Below are 22,818 nucleotides of genomic sequence, written 5' to 3'. Positions count from 1 at the left end.
CTGTTTTTCTGCACACACTGCCTTCTGGACAAGGTCAGGCCCATACAGATAGTCCAAGAGGATGAGTTAAGACGGGGCTGTACACCACTCCAGTCTCTGCTGGTTCAACTGGGGGTAGACATGTCCATGTTGTGGTTCTCTATAGACTGTGGAGAAGTTTGGCCAGTGTTGGGACTGAAAAAACTAAAGTGATTTTTACAGTTGAACTGAATGTATTACATTTTAAATCATGGATGGTCATGTGCTTACGGGGGCCAAGGGCAGATCTGTGGTGGTCTGACTCAGGTGCCCCCCATAAGCTCAGGTGTTCTGAATGATAGGTTGCCAGCTCGTGGTAATTTAGGAATCGAGCCTTACTGGAGAAGGTGAGTAATTGGGGGGGCAGGCTTATGGACATGATAGCCAGCTTCCCCTTGTCAGTGTTTGTCACACCCTCTGCTGCTGTTGTCCACCTGATACTGACCAGGAGGTGATGTCCATTGTCTGCTTCTGCCATGTTTCCCTTACCATCATGGAGCTTTCCCTCGAGTCTGTAAGCCAACATAAACCCTTTCCGCCCACAAGCTGCTTTTGGTCGGGAACTTTGTGTCAGCAACACGAAGCCAACTGCAACAGTATCAATACGGACACATGCTGAAAAATGCATAGTTGGGAGGTTTCACCCTTGGGTGAACGTCATGAGGCATACTTACATAAACCTAGATGTTACAGCCTACTATACAAGTGGACCGCATGGTCATGCAGCTCAACCTTGACTGAACCATCCATGTCTGTTATATGATTGCATATTCCAAATAGGAAACATGACACATGACTCCTAACTAATGCTCTGTACATTTTAAATTCTGTTCTTGGGCTGGAGCACTCCAGGTTCCTCCATCCACCTTAGTCAGAACTTATTCATCAGCTGTGCATCACACCTATCACCACAGCACTTGAGAAAAAAAGGCAGGATAATCTTTAGTTCTAAGCCAGCCTGAGTCATATAATTAGGCCCTGTCTTTAAAACAATTATCTATCCTGTGTTCTTTTATTTATGCCCCTGACTACAGAATTTATCAATACTTGCACTAGGTTTAAGCTGAATAATTACCCCATGCCATTGGTATTACTGTATCATTGGTAATGTTTTTATTTTAAACACATGTTTGATATCCTCTAGTATAGAACTTCACTAAGATTGGCACTGTGGATACTAACAAGAAGAAGAATAGAGACTTGAGGTAGCCAAAACACACACCTTACATTGTTATCCACTCTACCTACTTATAAAATATATCTTATTGGAAATGGTTATATTAATTTCCTATTGCTGTATAATATGCTAACCACATGCTTAGCACATGTCACAAGCACATGCTTAGTATCTCCCACTTCCAGTACATCAAGCACACTTTCCTGGCTCTGTAGCTCAAAGTCACCCAAGGCTGACATGCAGGTATCAGGATGGCTGTTTTTACCTGAAGGTATTTTTGTTTGGTTTTATTTATTTATTTATTTATTTATTTATTGAGATAGGATCTTGCTATAGCTCAGGATGACCTGGAATTCATTATGTCTCCTCAGAGTGGCCTTGAACTCATGGCCGACGATTCTCCTGCCTCTGCCTCCAAAGTGCTAGGATTAAAGTAGTATAACTTCATGCCTGGCTTATCTGAAGTCTGATTGGAGAAGCGTCCACATCTAAGCCCATTTAGGTTGTCAAAAGAATGTATTTGCTTATGCCTGTATGACGGAAGATGCTTGTTTCTTACTGGAGGTCAGGTGCAGTGACACGACCTTCTCCACAGACATTTACAACATGGCTGTTTGTTTCTTCCCAACTGGCAGGAGGGTCATTCCAAAACACCAAAACTGAGCTTGAGAAGATGAAATGTCATTGTGGCAGTGATATTCCTTCACTTATGCCATCATTTATTGATTAAAGCAATTAGAAGTCACAACCTTATTCAACAGAGAAGACAGCATGAAGGTATCAGACCAGAGGAAAGAGCTCATGAGGAATATCTGAGAATGTTGCCGTCCCCAGTGAAGAATGGAAAGGAAGCGGTAAGGAAGACCTCAAGGTTATGAACCTAGGCCATTAAACAACCGCCTCGTTGCTGCCAAAATCTGCTGAAACTGTTGTTTAGGATGCAAACACAAAAGCCTGTGCACTGACCTAATAGATCTTGGGTTGCCTGGAAGAGCCAAAAGTCTCTAACCGGCATAACCTGAGGAATAAGAACTGGACTTTGGGACCTAGATCAATAGGATGGGCCGGAATTATTGACAAAGTCTACATAGACCAGGTACCACGTGTGTACGGTTCCAAGACTCTTGCTTTCAAGCAACCTGACCACTATTTCCCACTAGCCTATATACTTCAACTTCTTCACTATGGGCTGAGGAGAGACAGATCTGAGCATGCTGGCCTCCGTTACATTCTTCAATAATCTCTTTATGCAAAAGCTTACTGCCAGAGTGCTGACTTCTAAGTCCCCAGGGCAGGCACTCCCACACATGACATCTTTTATGTTTTCTCTCTTTCCCACCACAGCTCTTTCTCATCAGTCTCCCTCCCTTTTTCTATTCAACTCCTGTCTTCCCACATGGGCAACTAATACAGCACCATTTATTAATTTTCTCTCTACTGAGTAACTTATTTTAAAAGTACATTGTTAAATCTCCCAAGAATCTATTGGTTACTTATCAATGTAAGAAAATACATTCGTTCTCGGTGACTGCTGTAACAAATTACCATAGACATAGTAGTTTAAAGTTATATACATTTATCTTATTACAAATATAGTGGTCAGGAATCTGATACAAGTTTCGCTGTGAATAGACTTGACTGTGAGAAGGACCATGGTGCTTCCAGAAGACTACAAATTTGAAAACACCCCTGGCAAGTTAAACTACAACCAGTCAAGAATCATTCCTCTTAACTATCAGCAACTATGAACTGTGGATTTAAAGGAAAAGTGAGAAAGATAAAGAGGAAGATGGGAGAAAAAGAAAGGAAGATGAAGGGAGATTAAGACATGAGTAGCACAAAAATATCCTGTTTTCTTGAGCTGAAAACCAAGCTTAACACATCGGACTTTAAGAGCAGTTCAGAGCCATATTATGGTATCTAGATACCCTTGGGAGGAGAAATTACTTGCAAAAGAAAGGCTCTTACTTCTCCCTTACCCCCGCCCCCTGAAATCTTCAATGTACAATGCAGTTGCCTTTCTCAGCTTCTGGTGTTGACATATGCAGAGAAAAGGGAGTGTGCCGTTGAAAGGTGTATTTTTGTGCCAAGTTCCCTCTTCTCTTTGTGCTTCCTGGCCAGTGTGAGGTGAGCAGCTTTGCTCCACCACAAGCTCTTACCATGATTCTCTTCCTCACCACATGCACAGAGCAACAATGAAACCAGGTGACCACAAACTAGAACCTCTGATCCCGTGAGCTGAAGTAAACCTTTCTTCCTTTAAGTTGATTTTTCCACAGCAATGGGAAGCTTAAAAACACATAGCATAGGTCCTGATTGCAATCTTAAGTGTCCTTATTGGAGTGTGACAGAAGTAGAGGGAGATTTTACTCTAGACAAGAAGGGGCCAATATGACAACTGCACTTGAGAGAGGTTTGGAGATGCTGAAGAGTTGGTGCTGAGGATGGAGGGAGGAGCTGAAAGCCAAGAACTCTCCACTTATTTCTAATAGCCTATCAAGTTATGAATCCCTCAATGGATTAATCCACTGAGGAGATCAGTTCTCTCATCATCCAATTACCTCCCTTGGGCTCCAGCTCTGAACACTGCTACATTGGGGACCAGTGCATGAGCCTTGAAAATTTTCTCTCTGTGGTGGTTTGATTCAGGTGTCCCCCCATAAACTTAGGTGTTCTGAATTCTAGGGTCACAGCTGATGGAGATTTGGGAACTAATGCCTCCTCCAGGAAGGGTATTGCTGGTGGTGGGCTTATGGGTATTAGAGCCAGTTTTCCCTTGCCAGTTTTTGGGACATTCTCATGTTCCTCTTGTCTACCTGGTGCTGGTCAGAAGGTGATGTCCACTCTCTGCTCATGCCACCATTTTTCCTTGTCATCATGGAGCTTCCCTTTGAGCCCATAAGACAAAATAAACTTATTTGCCCACAAGTAGTTCTTGGTCAGGTGTTTTCTTCCAACAATGTGAACCTGACTATAACAGTAAAGTTGAAACTGGAGGACTGGGATTGCTGCTAGACACCTGAGTGTGTGCATTTGCTCTTTGGAGCTGATTTTTTAGAGGAATATGGAAGGATTTGAAACCTGGCCTAAGAGATACCTTTCAGTGATATCAGTACAGCTTGATAGACTATTCACATCAGAGTTGAAAGACCCAAATACAGTAAGAACTAAGTACTGTGAAGTTTGGCTTGTTAGGGTGAGAAAAAGCTTTGCCTGGACTGGGCCAGAAGCAGTTTATGTGAGAGGCTTGCTGTTATGCCCATGTCCTGAGAACTTGTGTAGGGTTGCAGTATGTAGAAATGAACTGGTATGTTAAGAGGGATATGGCACAGAAAAAAAATGAAATCTTTGGGCTGAATTTTCTGCCTGTTCAGCTGCAACTATATGAGAAATTAAAACCTTTGAGATTGGGCCAGCTGACCTGCATTGGGACAATAGGAAGGAAGAATGTAGACTCTTTTGAAGGGGACTGAACACTCAAGGAGTGTCCTGTTCTTCAAAGTCTGCTTTATTCCCTCTAGTATTATGGAGTATAAGAAATGCAGGAAAGAAAGAGTTATTGAATTTGCAACATGGTCTTGTGTTTTGTAAATTGCCATAGGCAATGTAAAGCAGGTTTGCTGGATTGCCTGCATGGAGACCCAATGGAATTGTGAAGCTGAACCTTGGGTTGCAGTGGAGACCCAGTGGAGAGACTAGGACCACGAAATGGCTACTAATCAGAGCTTCCAACCCTGTAGGAAGGTTTCCAGGATTGTGAATAGCCTAGCTGGAGGGGTGGAATTAGAATTCCAAAGGCTTGTCAGTGGTTAAAATTAGTGAACTTGGAGATTTGTCACTGACTTTAGTTGTTGGGCTAGGAGCTACAGAGTTTGATGTTTGCCCTGTTTAAATCTTGTATTGGTTGAATATTTTTTTCTATGCCCAATGTCATCTTTTGCAGTATAAATGTTCTGTGCCATTATGGGTTTTGGGGGATGTTTTTGGTATTATGGCTCAGTTAAAAGATCTTGGATTATGGGTATGTTTGAACATCATTAGGATAAAAACTGTGAAGACTTTTAAAGTTTGACTGAATGCATTGCATTTTATAAAATGGATGGTTATCTGTTTGTGAGGGTCAGAAGTGCAATGTGGTAGTTTGATTCAGTTATCCCCCATAAACTTAGGTGTTCTGAATGCTAGGCTCCAAGCTGATGGAAACTTGGAAATTAATTCCTGGAGGCAGTGTATTATTGGGATGGGCTTGTGGGTATTATAGTCAGTTTCCCCTTGCCAGTGTTTGGCACACTCTCCTGTTGCTGTTGTCCATCTGATGTTGGTCAGGAGGTGATGTCCATCCTCTGCTCATGCCATCATTTCCCCCTGTCATTGTGGAGTTTCCCCTCAAGCCTGTAAGCCAAAATAAACCCTTTTTCCCACAGGCAGCTCTTTGGTCAGGTGTTTTCTACCAGCAATGCATACCTGCAACACTCCCCATCTCAAAATATTTAACTGAATAAGGTCTGTGTAGTTCTTTTTACCACATGAGACAACGTTCACAATCTCACCTGATAGAAGTTGGGTTTATGAACTTTCTCTGAACTTGGGAGAAGGCCAGGTGGCTCAGGACAGAACTTTAATGATCTGTTGCAAAGCCACCATAATAGAGAGAAAATCTGTCTACTGCTTTACCAATTCTGATTCAATTGGCTACCTGGCATGAAACTCACAGAACAGGCAGACCTGAACTTAAAGAATGCAACAGAATGCCAGGCAGGAGACCCAGAATTCTAGACATGAAAGAGCCCTTAGCATTCCTCCCTTCTGCCTTGGACACAAAGAATGTGAGAATAAATATTTTACATTCTTCAGGCCACATGGTCATGGTCTCCACTACTCAACTCTCCTGCCATAAAAGTGATATGTAAATAAATGGGTGTTAATCTATCCCAATAAAATTTTATTGGCAAGAACAAGTAGTGAGCCTGATTTGGCCTACGGACCATGGTTCACTGAACCCTGGAATAGATAAAAAAAAATAATAACCAATATTAGCAAGGGGTTATAGGGCTAAAGACTTGACTTGCTGTAACTCAATCCTTACAACTTGGTTGACATGTACAATTAACCCCATTTTATGAATAAGGAGACTAAGCTTCAGGTTAAAAGAAGCATTTAGAGTTAGAGAACTGGAATGAGGATACAGCTCCCTTCACCTATAAACTGGAGGGCTTTATCCTGACTGCCATTAGAATCCCTTGAGGAGTCTGCAAAGAATATCTATGCCTGTAGATATTCCCACCTCTGATCAATTAAGGAAGATATTCCAGGGAAGTTCTCTAAATGTACATATTGCTATAATTGCCCCTGGATTTTTAAACTACAATCAGATCCAAGAACAATTGCTCTGAGTTATCATATTTAATTGCTGATTTAAACATAAGATAAGCACAAAAAAAAAAGAGAAGGAAAATAAAGGAGGAAGAAATGAAGAGGAAGTGAAACGAAGATGCATTTCTGTAATCCCAGCACTTGGGAATTGGAAGCAGTCACACAGTAAGTCAAGGTCAGCTTGGACCATATAATACCCTATCACACACACACACAATCAGTGTACAAAATCCTCAAAAAATCACAAAACTTACAAAATGGCAAGGATCAATGCTTTCCGTTATAAAAGGAATTTTCACTTGTGTGTGATGATCTTAACAGATATTTCCTTTTAGATGATCAAATGCATGCCTAGAGACTATTAACTGCTTGAGAATGAGGCTGGGCAGAGGGAGCCAAGGTGTTATATGATAAAATGCTGGATGTCACTGCCAGTAGGTGATGAGCAGAAATGAAAAAAAAATCAAATTACAGTGGCGAAATGAGGAAGCATGTCTAAATCACTCAGATTTGGGACATCTCTCACCTCTGCATTGCTAGCTACACCTGTATGCTCATGACTATTAAATAAGCCAGCAAAAGGTGGGGCATGGACTAGGGAAGTAGAATTAACACCAGCCCCCAAGGGCATCTGTCATCCATCTTTTGACTTTGAATTAACACTTTCCCCACCAACATCCTGAGGACAGAAACCACTGCTCCTTGGTCCAATCTGGTTCCACATGACAGGACAGAGTGGAGGGAAAATAGAAAGATGCTATTGTGGCCATCTGTTTCCTGTCAAGCCCAGATTTAATGCCTTTAGCCATTACAATTCTTGTCATTGTGGATAATTTATTTGTGTGTTTGTGTGTGCATGTGAACTGCCACTGCAAATGAATAGACATCTGGCTTTATGGGGATACTGGGGAACTGAACTTGGGGTAGCATGGGTTGCAAATAGGCACCTCTGTTCACTGAGTCCCAAAATTCTTGTTGTGTTTATTTGCAAGGAGGGAGTATGGGCATACCAGGGACTCCAGCCATTGCAAACAAACTTCCGATACATGTGCCACTTTGTGCATCTGGCTTTACATTGGTACTGGGGGAATCGAACCTGGGTCGTTAGGCTTTACAGGCAAACCCCTTAATTGCTGAGCCATCTCGTCAGCCCTCTTGTCATTTTTATTGTTCCTTTCAGGACTTCTGGTTTCACATTTAAGCCCCAGAATGAGGGTAATGCAAACATAAGAATAACTGGAGACAAATATTTCTTAGGGTCCTAAGATTTAGCAAATAAAAAGTACAGGGGGGCTGGAGAGATGGCTTAGCAGTTAAGGCACTTGCCTGCATAGCCTAAGGACCTATGTCCAATATTCCAGATCCCACATAAGCCAGATGCACTAGGTGATATAAGTGTGCAAGGTTGCACATGCACACAAGGTGGCACACACATCTGGAATTCTATTACAGTGGCTGGAGGCCTAGGTGTGCTAATTCTCTCTCTCTCTCTCTCTCTCTCTCTCTCTCTCTCTCTCTCTCTCTCTCTCACACACACACACACACACACACACACAGCTTGCCTCAAAAAAAAATTGCAGGGTACCCTGTAAAGTTTAATTTTGAATAACCAACAAATATTTTGGTATTGTGGTGGTTTGATTCAGGTGTCTCCCATAAGCTTACTTGTTCTGAATGCTAGGTCCCCAGCAGTGTATTGTTGAGGGTGGACTTATGGGTGTTATATCTGTTTTTCCCTTGTCAGTGTTTGGCACACTCTCCTGTTGATATGGTCCATTTGTAGTTGGCCAGAGGTTGATGTCCACCGTCTGTTCATGCCATCATTTTCCCCTGACATGATGGAGCTTCCCCTCAATTCTGTAAGCCAAAATAAACCTTTTTTCCCCACAAGCTGCTCTTTGTTGGGTGATTTCTGCCAGCAATGCAAACCTGACTGCAACACTAATGTTGGTATGAAGAATGGGGTTTCTGCTAGACATCTGACTGTGAGGCTTTGGCCTCTTAGAGGTGATTTTCAAGAAGAATGTGGAAGGATTTGAAAGCTTGTCCTAAGAGACACCTTGCAGTGCTGTAAGTACAGCTTGATGGACTATTCTGGTCAGAGTTGAAATACCTGAACGCATTGAGAACTATGGACTGTGAGGTTTAGATTGTGAGGGTGAAAAAGAACTTTGCCTGGACTGGACTAGAAGCAGTTTGTGTGAGAAGCTGAGAAGTTGTACTGGGTTGCTTTGGGTAGAAACAGATTGATGTTAACAAAAGGATATGGCACAGAATAAATGAAATCTTTGGACTGAAACTTCTGCCTATTCAGCTGCAATTGAGAGATTACAACCATTGAGATTGGGCTAGCTGACCTGCATTTGGAAGACAGAAAGTATGTAGACTCTTTTGAAGGGGTCTGAGTGCTCAAGGAGTGTCCTGTTCTTCAAAGTCTGTTTATTCCCTGCTGTATTAACAAATTGGCACCCTACCTGGAATTGTGGAGTATAAGAAATGCAGGAAAGAGAGGGTCATTGAGCTTGCAACATGGTCTTGTGTTTTGGAAATGGCCATGGGCAGTGTGAAGCAGGTTTGCTGGATGCCTGCATCGAGACCCCATGGAGCCATGAGAATGAACCTTGGATTGCAGTGGAGACCCAGTGGAGATGCCGGGACCACGAGATGGCTGTTAAGGAAAGCTGCTGGCCCCAGATGAAGTTTTCCAGGACTGTGAGTAGCCTAGCTGGAGGGATGGAACTGGAACTCCAGAGACTTGTTGCTGATTAGAATTATTGGACTTGGGGATTTGTCACTGACTAGATGTTGGACTTGGAGCTACAGAGTTTGATGTTTGCCTTGTTTAAATCTTTTATTGGTTGAATTTTTTTTTTTTTTTTTTGGTATGCCAAATGACATCTTTTGTAGTGTGAGTGTTTATTTTGTGCCATTATGGGTTTGGGGGGAATTTTTTGGTATTATGACTCAGTTAAAAAGTCTTGGACTGGGCTGGAGAGATGGCTTAGCGGTTAAGCACTTGCCTGTGAAGCCTAAGGACCCCGGTTCGAGGCTCGGTTCCCCAGGTCCCACGTTAGCCAGATGCACAAGGGGGTGCACGCGTCTGGAGTTCATTTGCAGAGGCTGGAAGCCCTGGCGCGCCCATTCTCTCTCTCTCCCTCTATCTGTCTTTCTCTGTGTGTCTGTCGCTCTCAAATAAATAAATAAATTTAACAAAAAAAAAAAAGTCTTGGACTATGCAAATGTTTGAACATCATTGGGATTGATAAAAACTATGGGGACCTTTAAAGTTGGATTGCATACATTGCATTTTACTCATGTATGCTTATCAGCTTATGGGGCAGGGCCAAAATACAATGGTCTGATTTGGTGTCCCCTGTACACTTAAGTGTTCTGAATGCTAGGACCCCAGCAGTTTATTTTGGGGGTGGGCTTAAGGGTATTATAGCCAGTTTCCCCTTGCCTGCGTTTGGCACACTCTCCTGCTTCTGTTGTCCACTTGATATTGGCCAGGAGGTGATGCCCACCCTCTGCTCATGCCATCATTTCCCCTGCCATCGAGGAGCTTCGCCTTGAGTCTGCAAGCCAAAATAAACCCTTTTCCCACAAGCTGCTCTTGGTCAGGTGATTTTTGCCAACATTGTGAACCTGACTGCAACAAGTATATACAAATAGGTTCCACATATCACATGGGATACATATCATTGATCTTTGTTTGTTTAAAGTTCAAATCTAGCCAGCAGCTTATGTACTATCTAACAACTTTCACTCCTTGTCTACTTGCAGCTGGCTCTGATCCTAGAACAAAGGCACATTTTGGGTTCATTAGCTACACCACTGTGAAAAAGTCGATGGTGGGTATTTCTTAACACTAATAGCCAACATTTGAATTTCCTTCTTTGCAGCAGTAAATACAAGGCAAAAGCAAAGGCCTCACTCCATATCCCGCATGAAATTCTGCAGGGAAGTTCTCTATAGAGAAGTTATAGGTATTTCTAAATTCACCTAACACTTGACCCTTACAAACTTGCTATCTCATAGAATTTTATAATTGCATGCCCTGTTCAAACACAGACAACCCTTTGATCCAAATCTGCCAATGTATCTCTGTCTTTTGGTGCTGATACAACAAAATCCCCATCAACTAGGTGGAGTGTGAAAGCTAGTTAAGTCCAAAATCAAAGTTCTAACAAACAGTGCCTGGTGAGGGTCCATTTCCTGGTTTATAGATGGTAGCCTCCTACTGAGTCCTCACAAATTAGAAGGAAGTGTGGTAGTTCTATGAAGCCCTTCTTATGAGGACACGAGTCCCATTCTGAAGAGCTTTGCTCCCATGGTTTCATCACCTTCCAAAGGCCACACTTCCAAATAACATCACATCAGGCATTAAAATTTAATATGAATTTCAGGGGCTGAGAAGATACTCAACCAGGAAGAACATGAAGACCTGAGTATGATACCCAGTACTCATATAAAATGCCACGTGTGGCCAGCCAGTCTAGCTTAAATGGTAAGGTCAAGGCCAAGGAGAGACCCTATCTGAAAAAGAGGTGGGAGACACCCAAGGTTATCCTCTAGCCTCTACACACACACACACACACACACACACACACACACACACACACACACACACACAGAGGGGGGGGAGGTAGCAAACAATATACAAATTTGGATTGGATACAAACATTCTGCTCTTTGTGGCTAACAGGTGCTCACTAAAGTAAGTTTCTCAGGTCAGCACTCTTCTTCCCAGACAAGTCTAATCTGAGACGATCCCTCTCCATACCTTTATGAGGGAAGGCCTCAAGCAACTTGGGTTCATTCCCATAAACTCTGAGAGTCTCCATTTTTCAGCTGCAATAGGGGGATGATAGAGGCACCTTCCCCATCGGCTGGAATTGAGTGGAATAGATCAGACCATGAGGAACATCCAGAAGGGATAAGGCACACATTCCCTAAGTGTTGGCCCTTTAGCACGTAGTCCTGGGCCAGGGGTGGAGCGGGAGGTCAAACAACTCCCAGTAGTTTGCATTCTCAGCAAGCTGCCTGAATCCCCTCTTACATTGTGCATCATTTCTATGGAAAACTGGACAGAGGAACAGAACACTACCTTAGTCTCTGCGCAAAGAAGAAATGGACAAGCCTGCCCACACCATGCCAGCTCCTTGATCCTTGATGAGGCCTCAGTGGTTCATCTCAGAATGGGGCCACAGTCACTGGAAAAGGTGTGCCAGCTCTGTCCATATGAAGAGCTAAAGGAAAGAAAGTATCACCTCGTCACATTTTGCCCTGAATGACTTTCTCTCCTCTCTCTCTCTCTATCTCTTCCTTTGTACTTAAAACAGTCAACTACTAGAAGCAAGTATTTATTTCATCAAGATTGAGAGGTATTACTTACATATTTATCTTCTGAGTCAGCCCAGCCTCCCATCTTTTCATTTCCTTATCCATGCACTTACACTAAGTACTCAGCCTATATTACGTGCTGATCTAGGAAGTGTGGATTTAGTGAGGAAGAAAGCAGACTAAAATTCCAGCTTGTGGCAAGCTCAGACCATAAGCAGTATGGGCATTGAACTAAATGTTAGAAAATACAAGAGTCATGGGAGAAAATAAGGGAAGAGACAGAGGGGGAGAGAGAGTTGGATGGGAGGGGAGGGGAGTGAGCCAGCAATGGAAAAGGTTGCTTTTTCAGTCTTCCCACAGAGGTACAAGGGCTGGGCATCTATCCTTAATGCCCATAAGTTGCAAATGTAAGCTCAATCAACTGATGCCTCTCTCCTGGACTTAGATTCTGAATAGAAGGTATAAACACAGCCGCCTTCAAGGATGCTTCTAGAGCTAAGGCTGACTTTCCAGGGCAGTTACAGAAGGAAAGCACTCAGAGCAACCACACCCATCAGGACACCTGGGATTCCTAGTCCCAAGGCCAAGTCCTGGATAGGCCTTGCTTACTTTGTCCTACTTATTTTTTATACCACAGCTCCCTTTTCTATTGAATTTCAATGGCAACATTTCTGCCATTCTGTATGCAATGAGAAACTCAAGCCAGCACATTTCTGCTAGGGAAAAAATAATTATATGCATTGTAGTTTTAAAGGCTCTCTATTCTCCTAAGTCCAGCTTTATTAAAATGGTCCAGAGAAAAGCATCAACCCACATAAGTCCACTTTCCCCAGGACACATCCCCGAGGATATGGCTCAGATAATGAAAGAAATGTCAATTATTATTTGTTCCAAACAAGGAATAGCAGGGAAAATGGACATGTACGACTTAGGCTGCATTAGTTTGGACACAAGTAAACATAAACTCAGCAGATAGATACCAGGGGACCTGCTTGAATATTTTAAACTACTCATTCCTCATTAGTGGATTATTTTATACAGATGGATGATGTCATAATTTAACACACACACACACACCCCATGATGAACCAAGATTACACATTTCCCCTCTACCAAATACACAAAGAGAGCAGAACACCAGAATGGGATCTGTGCCATAGGGAGGAGAGTCAATTTCCTTCCCATCATGGGACTTCTCAGCAGGTAAATATTGATTACATTTTCCTGGTGCCTCAAGTCATTATTTCTGATATGACTGCCTGCTTCTAGATGTGAATCCCCCCCCCCACCCTTGTCTCCATGGGAATATCAAATTGAGTGAGGAGAAAATGTTTCCTAAAGGGGCTTAGCAGGAAGGCAACTTGTAATTATAAGCATTTAATTCACATCCCTAATACTGGCATCCTTGGGAAATGACAGCAAGTGTTCACTCTGGAGATAATTCGCTTGATGTCACCTGTAGTTTGTAAAGACAAAAAGCACCAGATCTGACCCAGAAGGCTATGAGGCAAACTAGAAACTGGACTACTGAAGAACATGCCAGAGCCCTGGTGCTGGTGATTTCTCAGGTATTAATTTAGCCTCAGGAAACCATGAAGTGGTGGAGTCGTCAGGTGTGAGGAGACTACAAGCATGTTATCCTGGAAATGACAGGGGCCGGTGAGTAAGTCTGCAGACACATACAAGGTGTCAACACTGTTGCAGTCAGGTTTGCATTGCTGGCAGAAATCACCCAGCTATGAGCAGCTTGCATGGGGGAAAAGGGTTTATTTTGGCTTACAGATTCTAGGGGGAATCTCCATAATGGCAGGGGAAAATGATGGCATGAGCAGAGGGTAGACATCATTCCCAGGCCAACGTCAGATAGACAATAGCAACAGGAGAGTGTGACAAACACTGATAAGGGGAAACTGGCTATAATACCCATAAGTCCACCCCTAACAATACACTGCTTCCAGGAAGTGTTAACTCCCAGATCTCCATCAGCTGGAAACCTAGCATTCAGAACGCCTAAGTTCATGGGGAAAAACCTGAATCAAACCAACACAAACACTATAGCCAGAATGCTGGCAAGTACTCACTGTCTAATCCTGCCTTAAGCAGAAATGCACCATAGGCAAGATTTGTGCCCAATACCCACAAACATCTTCCCCTGACTGTAGTTCTGTGGTCATGAGTGGGAGGGAGGAAGAGAAGTTGAGCATGCTGGCCACATTCTCATTCTCAAAATCTTCAACTAGCAGACCTACATGCCCGCCAAGCTCAAGTGCTCATAGCAAACTTGCAACAGAGTGGGAATCTGACCAATAGCCCTGCCTTAGGTTGGGTTCCACGTAACACAATAAAGCCCTTGCCTCAGAACCACCCCAAAGCCCAGGAGTAAGAGACTGCAGTTCTTATCCAAGAGCTCCACCCGCTATCGGGTGACCTCCAGGGACATTAACTCCTTGACACTTCCATCTTACCCTCGGCAGCAGACATCTGCTCCTGCGTCCAGCAAAAAGTCCTTTAAGAAGACAACTGCAGATACCTGAAGTAAGTAGCCTTACAGAATGCAAAGGAGAAGGTATGGCAGACATGGGTAGAGCTTTGAAAGTGGCTATTCAAGTCCCATTGTCATATTTGGGAGAACTTTTGCTAAAAACCCCACCCATGTGTTGACCCACATAAGTAGTGCAGGGTGGCCAAAAGAACTCTAATTTGTATTGCCAAAGAAAAAACGGCCAGTGTGTACGCTACTGAGATTTCTAGTTCAGTCTATTCACCTTATACATGAAGAGGAAAGGGCCATTTTCCCTACTTTTATGATAGGACATTGTTTCAGGAAGTTATGTCAGCTCACCTCCAGCCTTGGCAACACCAGTCCATGATACAAGATGTTTTTAAAAAGCCACACTCCTCTGTGTGGTTCACAAGGCTTTGCGTGGTCTCAGTCTTCCCCCATCCACACCCTCCTCCATCATTCACTTCTTGATTCTACTTTTCCAGTTCTCCCCAACCTCATGCTATGTGCTCCATCGTCAGTGACATCATTTAAGGCCCCCTATTCTCTCCCAGAAAGTGGTCTTTGCACAGGTGTGCTTCTTTGCCTAGGATGCTGCCCTCACCAGCGTCTTTCTCACAACCCCTGTTGCTGGCGTTGTTTGATCAGACGCACTCCCACTCCAGAGGACTTATGGAAAACTGCTTCCCTACACGGCAGCTAAATGGGATGGTGTGACTCTGAGGTTAAAACTGCCGCAGCCACTGTGTGCATCAGAGTAACACTGCCAAGCGTACAACGTAGCAAATCCACCAGAAGCCTGTTAAATTTGCATGTTAACCAACTCAATTATTTTTTTTTTTGTATTTGTATGTGTGTGCGTGGCCTGAATGCATGTGTGTACTATGAGTATTTATATGTGTGGAGGTACACATGTGTGTATGGCATGCATGCTTATAGAGGCCAGAGGCTGGCACCAAGTTTCATCCTCAATCATGTTCTACCTTACTTTATTGAGACAGCATCTCTCACCTGAACTCAGAGCTCACCAGCTCAGCTAGGTGACCTAGGCAGCCCGCCCCAGAGATTTCTAGTCTCCATCCCCAGAATGCTGGAGTGGCAGGTGGGCTGTCACACCCATCCAACATTGATGTAGGTGCTGGAGCACTAAACTCAAATCCTCATGCTTACATGGCAAACAATTTACTCACTGACCCATCTCCCCAGATCCCTGACTCAACAATTGTGGGTAAGAATTGATTGCTAACAAATGTTTTGGATTCATGTAAAAAAAAAAAAAATCAAAGTTATTTATTTCAGAATGATTACATGCAGAGAAGGAATAGCTATGGAGGGGGGAAAAAAAACAAGTAAAAGGGACCAGGAAAGAAAGTAAACAAGATTAATACACAACACTAGGCGACTGGTTCGATATTTTACTCCATCCATCCATAGAAAATGGAGATGTAAATGTGTCATTACAGATGGAGCACAGACTAGTATACTCAGTGCTATTATTATCATAGGTGTCTTCAGTGGGGTCTCAAATGTACTGGGGGCATCGTTCTTTGATTTCTAGGGCATCTAGGATTCCTACATCAAATTTAATAAAAGGGTTCGATTCTGAGGGAGAAACCCCCATAATCTTGAAATACCCAACAATCCAAATGAATTTGCCTTTTAGTATTTACCATTATTTCCTTTGATTGAGATAAATGAAGTTGCATATCTGGAATGGAGCACAGAGAAGATTGAGAGTCAAAGGAAAATCTATGTATGATTGCTCTCTTCATTTCCTTAATCCCCTCTTTGCCTGGGTAACACCTGCATCCTGCCTTTGCCCCACATACAATTCCTTGTCATTCCAAATTTCAATTAAGTCAAGTCATGAAAGAAACATCGAAAAATCAAACTTCAAACTAAGAGGTACTCCATCCTTCACACTCACTGATAATCGTCCAAGGTTACAGTTAATTTGAGGCGCCCCAGTTGCATTCATCTGGTCCCCTGTCAGATCTGTCCTGGAGAGTTAACAGTCTTAGAGAAAAAGAAAAAGAAAACAGAGGCCAGAATGGCTGGAACCAAAAGGAGATAAGCATATGTTTGTGCAGGCTGAAAAATTGTCCTATATGGAACAGAGTCAAAATAAATCAATAAAAGCAGTTTCAGACATGCACTACAGAGAAAAACTGTTAATTATTGGTATTACCATTGATATCTATTCATTTGAGACTTTTGTTCAGGAAAGGCAATTGTTTGGTCCTGTTATATAACCAAAATCAAGAGAATTTACAAAGACTGGAAGGGAGAAAACATTCTTGGCTGAAGCTCTGACAAAAGGATTGAAGGAAAATGCGACAAGAGATAATTTCTGGGGATTTACTAGAAAAATCAGCTCAAAGGAAAAAAAAAAAAAAACTATGGACCTGCCCAGTTTTATCCAAATATCACACATCCTCACAGAGTTGTAATTTCTGCATATAAATTCCAAGCTGGAAGGAAACCAGATATAGACCCTTTTATGAAAGACATTTCACAAACAAAAGGTTTCCTCCTTATAAAAAGGAATTTTGGTTCTTAATTGATCTGAAGGTATGTACCAAACCATTCAGGGTGCTTAACTCCTTAAAGTAATGATTCCATAGCCCTAAAGGCCTGGGTTCAAGATTCATTTCTGCTACATTCACTTCTGCTCAATGACACCTGGCAGCTATCCTTCCTCCAATGTAAAACCAATGTAATACCACTCAGACAGATGTGAAAGGTAAATCCACATGAGGCCTGCCATCACTGGGGATCTGAGCAGGGGAAAATCCCCAACTGAGGCTTCCAACAGCAGAATTGTACAGCAGGGAACCCTCACAAGGACAGCAAACAGCTGATTTTTGAGCATGAGCAGGAACAGGAGATAACCCTATTCTTTTATTATTATTTTTCTTTTGTTGTTTTTGTCTTTTGAGGTAGGGTCTCACTCTAGCTCAGACTGACTTGGAACTCACTATGTAGTCTCCGGGTAGTCTCAATCTCATGGTGATCCTCATACCTCTACGTCCCATGCTCTGCCACCAGGCCCAGCTATAGGTAATCTTATTTAATTCAAGATGCTGCAAAATACTCCACAGTGGTGAAAATTCTAAATCAAGACAAGACCTGATTCCGTATTTGCACAACTCAGCACCGATTTCTTCATGAGAGCCCTGATGCAGGTGAACAAACAGGAGGGGTCCAGGGCCGCCCGTAGAACAAGGGCATCTGATGCATTGACTGTGTGGCATGCCCATCACTCCTGTATGTTTTCCAAATGCTTTCATCACTCCAAAACGGAAACCTCTACAAGCAATTTTTTTTTCTTTATTTTTGTTTTGTTTTGTTCATTTTTTATTTATTTATTTGAGAGCGACAGACACAGAGAGAAAGGCAGATAGAGGGAGAGAGAGAGAATGGGCGCGCCAGGGCTTCCAGCCTCTGCAAACGAACTCCAGACGCGTGCACCCCTTTGTGCATCTGGCTAACGTGGGACCTGGGGAACCGAGCCTCGAACCGGGGTCCTTAGGCTTCACAGGCAAGCGCTTAACCGCTAAGCCATCTCTCCAGCCCTACAAGCAATTTATTATACAATGACTTCTTATCCGCATTTTCCCTGGGCTCTGCTCTATCACCGTGGATTTTCCTCCACTGCATATTTAATGTAAATGGAATCACACCATATGTGTTCTCCCATGGTCAGTTCACTTAGCATAATGTCTCCAATGATCAACCATGTCGGCGCATGGAACAGTAATTTACTCCCTTCTGTGATCAGATAATATTCCAGTAGGAGGATATGCCATATCTACTTGATGGACATTTGGTTTGTTTCACATTTGGCCCATTGTAAATGTTACTGTTATGAACACTCGAGCTTTTCTTTGAACTCCTTTGATATGTACCCAGGATTGGAATTGATGGGTTATCTGACAATTCTGTTTAACTTTCCAAGGGGTCATCTAATATCCTTTCAACAACCACTACAGCAATAGAGTTTAAACCCCAGAAATATCCGTAAACATCCTACGGAATCACAATGGTCCATTTTTGCTCACAGGTTTACCCCTGAATAAACTGAATAGCGTAGGCAGAATCATGGAGCGTTGATGACGATGTGGCCACTTTGCAATGAGGAAAGATTTCTACCCAAACTGTGTAGGCAGTGGTAGGTTTTTTAAAAAGTCAATACAGTATTAACAGAAGAAAAGGATGAGGAAGAAGAAGAACAAGAGGAAGAGGAGGAGGACAAGGGAATGGGAAAGGAGAAGGAGAAACATGAAGGTAAAACAGGGTGTCGACCTCAGCAAGGAAGCACGCCCTAACTGCCTGTAGTCCCCCTGTGGGAAGTGCTCCTGCCATTTGTTGAGCATTTCAACTTCGACAATGAATACTGGTGACCCCTGTGATGCAGATGAGAAAAGTGAGGATCACAGAATTTAAGTAACTTGCCCAAATTCCCACGGTCAGAAAATGGTTGAACGGGATTTGAACCCACAGGCCTCCAGCGTCAAAGCTCCTGTCTCTTTCTCTAAGCATGCTGGTGTTTACTGGTTAGCTAGCATCAGGCATGGAATAAATCCAGACAGCTGCTTGGTGAATCTTTTAATATTCACTGTGAAAGTCTGCCTTTTCTCCCATGCAGATGCACTCATGCAGTTTCCCAGGGGCGCAGCGGAATGTGGACAGTCCCATCTCTCTCATCACATGGCTCATAGAGCCAAAATACTATCTCCCTCTTTCCCCTCATTATTACCCAATACTCTATGTCCCATACCCAGTGGGTCTTCAAACATGATCAGAACTCCAGAAGCACACTTAGACACCTGTTCCACTACACAGTGGAGTGTGTGGTCTCCTCAAAGAGTGTGATAATTAATTAAACATCATAGGTCTTTGAAGATCCTTCAAAGGCAAAATTTCAGTTGTTTGTCCATATTAATTCTCTTGAATTAAAAGAAAAGCACCCAAAGTCATTTAATTTGATTCAGTACCACCAGGATTACTGTTCAGAAGTGACAAGGATCTGATATTTCCATGCTCTGGATGAGGGCTCAGTTCTGCTGTTAACACGGTACCTTGTCTCCCTCCTCTGTCTGAGCCTGGAACAGAAAGAAATCTTTATAATGTAAATCTCTTCATAGGATTGCATTTTTCTGCACATTGTATCTCAGGGGATCGTTGTCATTTGTCTCCTGCAAATGACAATGCTGCTTCTTTAGGCTCCCTGGTTGCCGAGACAGAAATGTTCCTGCACAGCTTGTCTCCAGTGAAGTTTTATAATTACAGCCGGAATCCAATGCTAATAGAGCCAGAGAGATGCAACAGCGCTCCAATGCTTCAAAAATATGCTGAATAGTCCCTACTCTGATAGCACTGTGCATGTACATGAAAGACGAATCAAACTGGATCACACACACAGGAGGCGATCATCATCTCTGGGAGAAAAACAAAATGCCCGTCTGATTATTCACCGCTAGACATTTTATAACTCCACACCTCTGTAATTGTTAGAGTCTCTTTTCTTCTGAAATGTATTTCTTTTTATCTATTCTTGTCAAAATACATCCTTCAATTGCCTTTGGAGACCAGTTCACCTTTCGATGATTTCACTCTCCGGTGGCATCTGACTGCACCTTGCATTCAACAATTAATCTGGACCTGCTTGGTGACATCAGCTGTCTTCTCCAGCTGAGCTGTTTTCATTCTTCCTGGGTTTTGTCAGGGTCCTGGCCCTAGTTTTAACCCTACCCCAACTTACAGAAAATGGCCTTGTAGAAGACAAACCAAATAATTGCAAGGGTTCCTTCCCTGTCACCCCCCACCACCACCACCACTCACCCCAACCCTCCATCCAAATGTCTCTCTCACACACACACAGTGAATGCTCCCAAGAACAGCTCACATCAGCTGCACATGTCAACTGCTCCTGAAGGCAATGAGAATTACTCCACACATCCCGAGGAGCTGAAGTTCCAAGCAGGAATTATCGGGCATTAATTAAGAATGAAGACTTAGCCTTGTTTCAGGGTAACGACTTAACCTAACTAAGATCACACACATCTCTGGGAAGCTGTCCGTGCCTTAGTTCTGCTGTCAGGGACAGCTTTGCCACCTAGCACTGGGCTGACCTTTACTGCCTGAGTGCATCAGCCCTCGATTCTGTTCCTGTGGGCTGACCCCTGACCTAGCCTGACATTAAAGTGCTTTCTGAAGAACCATCTGTTTCTTGGCACAGAAATCTTGGGCAGCAACTGTGAAGAAAAGTACACACTCTGGACTCAAAATACCTGCATTTAATCCCAGGTCCACGATATGAAGAAAGTTCCTTCATGTGGGCTGAGCTGAGATTTAGCACAGTCCCTGACAGAATATAAGCTCCCAACAAATTTAGCTTCTTATTATGATGGTTATGTCTTGGAACCTTTAACTATTCATAAGGTATTTAAACAAGGGGCTGAATTTCACACTTAATTATACCCTCAATTGTGTATAGCAGAATAGGATGGGCAAAAGCTTTGAAGTAACATACAGGATCCAAATCCCGACTCCACAACATACTAGCTGCATGATATTAAGCAATTGACTCAACTCTTCTGAGAAGATTTTTTTCTAATCTAAAAAGTGGATCAAATGTTCCCATGGACTATGTAGATATCAGAATTAAAATCAGACATATAATAGACAGGAATCAGTATGCCTGTAGATGCTAGTTTGAGAGGAGCAGAAGATGTTACTGTTTGTGCAGACATACATATTACAGACAACGTGTGAGAGTTGAAAGTGCATTATAAGTACAAACAACGTGAACGTGGTTCTTCAGCATGGAGCGGGTATTGGTCTGCAGGGGTTTGGTGACATTCATGTGAAGAGTTACCGAAGGTGACTAAGTCCTTATTCATCCACCCAATTTATGTACAAAGAACGGAATTTTACGTAATGAAATTCTAACTTGGGTCTGGGGGGATGATAGCACTGTGGAGGCACGGTGCTTTCTTTGCAAGTATGAGGACCTGAGTTCAAGCCACAGTTAGCCACATAAATGCCAAGAATTACAGCACACACCTGGAATGCCAGCCCTGGAGATTCAGAGACTAGAGGATCCCTGGAACTTTCTGACTAGCTAGTCTAGCCATATGGGTGAGCTCCAGGTTATTAAGAGAAACAAAGGAGGTGGATGGCACCTGAGGAATGACACCCAAGGTTACCCTCTGGCTTACACATGCACACACAACTAGCATCTTCACAGGCACCCATGCACTCACACGCAGGCACCCTTGCACACGTAAACACACATACACACCCAAAAGAAAAAGAAATTCTAATTCTATCTCTGTACACATGAATCTGTCTTTGCAACTGTGAATGCATAGGTCAAAATAGGGCTCAAGACTACAAATTATTTTATCTAGGGAAAAAATCACTTTCCTATTGTAGAACTGGTGCCACCATTGTATTCAGGTCCAATATGTTGAATTTAAATGCCTGAGTCATGTTCTGTTTATCTGTATCACTTTGGAGAAATTTGGAGACTCCTGGTGTTATTCCCATGCAAGTCAACCCCTCCTGAGATGCCTCTCCAGCATCCAGTCCTTTGAAAATTCAAGGAGGAATTGCCCATTGCACTTCACAGTTCTAACTGAACATTCTTTAGGACCATATAGGAATCAGCAAAACAAATGAAAGTGATTGGTAGGCTGTATGCCAAGGGAAAAATTTCCAAGAAGGGTCTATTTCCAGATGCAGCACTCTGTCCATCGAGGGCCACCCTTCTGTGTATCAAGAATGACCTGGGGCTGGAGATATGGCTTAGCGGTTAAGTGCTTGCTGTGAAGCCTAAGGACCCTGGTTCGAGGCTCGATTCCCCAGGACCCACATTAGCCAGATGCAGAAGGGGGCACATGCATCTGGAGCTCCTTTGCAGTGGCTAGAGGCCCTGGCGCGCCCAATCTCTGTCTCTCTATCTGCCTCTTTCTCGGTCTGTCACTCTCAAATAAACAAATGAATATTTAAAAGAAAAAAAAAAAAAAAGAATGGCCTGAAGAGGGCTGGAGAGATGGCTTAGTGATTAACAGCCTAAGGACCCTGGTTCAAGGCTCGATTCCCCAGGACCCACATTAGCCAGATGCACAAGGGGGCGCACGCATCTGGAGTTTGTTTGCAGTGGCTGGAGGCCCTGGCATGCCCATTCTCTCTCCCTCTCTCTATTTGCCTCTTTTTCTCTCTGTCTGTTGCTCTCAAATAAATAAAAATAACAAGAATGGCCTGAAGAGTGAACCTCACAACACCTCCAAGGGCTAATGTCTCAAGAGGCTCCTGATGGTCACTCAATTTCTCTGAAAAAAAAAAAAAATCAGCCTTCTATGAACCATGGCACCTCTCCCTGCCCACAGCCGCTCTT

Source organism: Jaculus jaculus, chromosome 11 (assembly GCF_020740685.1).
Source record: "Jaculus jaculus isolate mJacJac1 chromosome 11, mJacJac1.mat.Y.cur, whole genome shotgun sequence".
In the NCBI taxonomy this organism is placed as follows: domain Eukaryota; kingdom Metazoa; phylum Chordata; class Mammalia; order Rodentia; family Dipodidae; genus Jaculus; species Jaculus jaculus.
This window is presented reverse-complemented; position numbering follows the sequence as displayed.